This window comes from Pteropus alecto, unplaced genomic scaffold (genome assembly GCF_000325575.1).
Source record: "Pteropus alecto unplaced genomic scaffold, ASM32557v1 scaffold5, whole genome shotgun sequence".
Classification (NCBI taxonomy): domain Eukaryota; kingdom Metazoa; phylum Chordata; class Mammalia; order Chiroptera; family Pteropodidae; genus Pteropus; species Pteropus alecto.
The window spans coordinates 13,663,752-13,667,435 of NW_006441953.1; positions in this window are offsets into that span (position 1 = coordinate 13,663,752).

Here is a 3,684-nt window from a genome sequence, read left to right on the forward strand (position 1 = left end):
GTAAATTTATCAACACTTACAATACTATATAAAAATATTCCTAGACTCCAAGATACATATTTGTTACCAAGTTTGCAAATATCATGTTAATCTGAAGTGTTTAATACCGCTTCATTATATCCATTATTACAACACATACTGTACAAATAAAATGCTAAATATGACAATAAATAAATAAATTCAGTCTAGCAATAATATTGCTATAATCATTTGTGGCAGTATTATTTCTTCCCCCCTCCCTACACTCAAAGCACCTTTCTCTAACTCTGTTATTATACTTAATCTATAGTCTTATAATATTTACCTTATTTCTTATCAGAATGTAATGTAAGCTTTCAGAGTAGGCATTTTTGTTTTGAGTGATGGTATGACTTGCTCATGGTTCAGTGCCTGATATAGGGCAGATTCTCAATATTTCTTTCAAAGGATATGAAAAGATATGTTACATTGCAAAAGGATATAGTTATCAGAGTGTTGTCAATATTGACATTTAAAAACAAAACTGTTAAATCATTTTTTTACCATAGTGATTTTACATACAACAATATCTATTTAAAATATATGCAAAAGACTTTTTCAACAGTAGGCAACTTTACATAATTCTTTTTTGGGTACTTATTTCCATTTCACTTATCCACAGAATTCTTCTCAATTTAAAATATTTTATCGTAAGAGGAATTTATTAATGGTAATCATAGTTTTGCAATCAAAATACATATATATTAATATGTACAACAGTCTTATGTTTCTAAAGTTATAAATAATAAAATCCCCAAATCAGCTCATTGAATTATTAATATTATAAATAATTTAATAAAATAAAAATATATTATAAATATCTGTAATTATTAGAAAATAAGTACAATTTATTAGAACTCAATCTCAAGATAAGGGAGAAATTTTTTAAATCTATGAATTAATATTATATTGTTTAAATCTATGAATTAATATTATCTCATTGTTAAAATGAGATAGTGTTTGTCATCAATTCCATTACAGATATTTGTTTTTACAAGGTGAAGGTTGTTAAAGGAAAGTCTGAATTCTTTAAACTCCTCTCAGTTTATTTTCAGACATGACATAGTGACCTACCAAAATAGTATAAAAACTAAAATCTCGATTAGTTTTTCCTTCTTCTTCATTAAAGACAAAAAATTGAAAATCGATCAATTTACAAAAGGATTTGTACTTGCTCAGGAGAACTTTGAACTTTGGTAATTTAATGCCAAAAAAGGCTTGAGCAAGAGTAAAGTACACATGCCTATTATCAATTTTTCTTTGAGTCCATGATAACTTCCTTGCCTAATTTAATCAGAAAGAGTTGTTATAATATTTTTTAAAAGTTAATTTTAATATGTCTATATCAAAACTATATTTTTGGCAAGATATTTTATATTCTTTGAATTTTACATATTTTTGTCAAATATAGTCTATATGTACTTATCTCAACTGGCGTATATAGAATGAAGATGTCTACCATATTGCCACATAAGTAAAACTAATGATTAATATTGTAACAATAAGCCAAACTTCATTTACTTTCTGTCAAATAAAGAGGAACTTCATTTTTGAAGTAGATAAAGCTGCTTATATTCATGGCATGAAATATTATAAATACAATGAAAAATACATTACAGAACATGTAAACTGCATTATTAACAGCAGTCAAATCATGTTTAATACCGATCTAACACAGTAATAAATTTTATTAACATTAATAAATTTGTGTGCTCTTTCTCAGTGCTTAATTTCCAAAAAATTATAATATATAGCTAAATTGTAATATAATTATGAAATAATAATTAAAATAGAAGTCCTGTATTCCTTTAGTAATTTAGGCATGAATTAAAATCTGATATTCTTCTTTAAAAATATTTAAGGATCAAATGTAAATATTCATTTACAACTTCATTGTCATTAGACATCATAATCAAATTCTTTTAGTTAATTAAAGATGAGATCTATATTTTTTAAATAAATAACTTTTGCAATAGTGTTAAATTTTATAGTTTTGTTTCTAGAAGTCAGAATAGATTAAACATTTAGAGATAAGATGAGAATAGATTGTAATTGGAATAAATATTTTATGATTTGATTTGGGTAAAAATAGGTTGTAAGTACTTTTGTAAACAATGAACATGCTACAGAATTTTAAAAAGTGTATAGAACCTTTAAGCTTGGGTTATATCCATTATAACCTTAAAAAATGGGATAGTTTTAAAACATTGTTACATTAATTGTGTCAATGCCATTAACTTGAATTTCTTTTGCTGTTTAAAGGCTCTTTCTGCTTCAGCAGTTATAACTGGGAAGAGACTGGCAAAGAACTCGTGTTTAAATTTTTGGAAAAAAATAGCACTCGATTTTTTTTTTAAACCAGGGCTTTCTTTGCTTTGCATTCATAGCATTATCTCATAAGGACGATCGATTACTTGAAAATATTTAGGAAATGAAAAATGTAAAGTGTCCCATTATCTATATTCTGTACAATATTGAATTTAATAATATACAAACAAGGCAAAATACCCCATTCTTAACACCATCGTTATATAGAGAAAGACTGGAAGCCCCACAGTGGTTTACTGTGTCATGATTAATCATAAAAAGAGTCTTCTTTGAAAACAATATTTCCTGTGGCCCTTGTTTGATTCCCTGGAAGTTTTGTACATGGAATAACATACTATAATAAAATTGATGTTGGGTAAGAAGAATGTCTTTGTTTTGTAAATTAGGAAAAGTCATTTTGCAAAAGAAAAAGTAGGAAAAGAATGCTAGCATACAGCAAATATAGATGCAGATCATCCAGACTGTGATTTCTTAAGACTATTAATACACTCTGATCTTTGGAAATTTTTGGTATATTCCCCAGGGTATGCCTACCTGTTTAAAGACCAACTCTCAAGTAACTTGTGTTAAACTTGATAATGGTAGGGCTAGTTTGTGTTTTGTTTCTTAGTTAATAATTTATTAACTACTTAACGAGTTAACTTATGTTTATTTTCACAAAGTAGAAAACAATTTTGAGCTGTATTTCAGCCTATGACAAGGTAAATTAATTTTGGCAAGAGAATGGATGGAGCCTGGGGCAAAGATGAAGTGGTAGTATCTAGCACAACTACTGATTAGTTTAACTATTTCCCATTCGACAGTTTATCAAACCACTCTTAGTTTTCTTAAGTATCTTAAGGTTAGGTGTCTTTTTTCTCTATGTGTAATAGGAAAGGAGTGGAAAGAACAAAACAGATATGAATGAATCAAAAAGGTGTGCTGGAAGAGTAATTTTTTCCCAATATCTATATCTTTAAAAATCTTTAAATGTCTTTATAAACCTAATGAGTACTAAAGTCACCTGAATACACAATTTTTTAAATGCCCCCCAAAAGCCCATTCCTTCAGTGAAATAAATATATTTTAAATTCTTTTATTCACTCTTATTTTATTTATTTACTTATTTTTGCCGTTCAGGGGTAATATCAACATATGGGAAATAAGTCCTGAAACCTAAACTTAATAACTATTATCATCAAAGTAAAATATACTGTTGTCTTCTCTAAACAGTATATAGTCTAGAAAAAAAATATTTTAAATATTCGGCAACTTTTGAAATAGCATAAAATGAAGGTATAATTGTCTAAACATTACATATATATAAACTTCGGTATGGCTTACGTATTATTGACATGA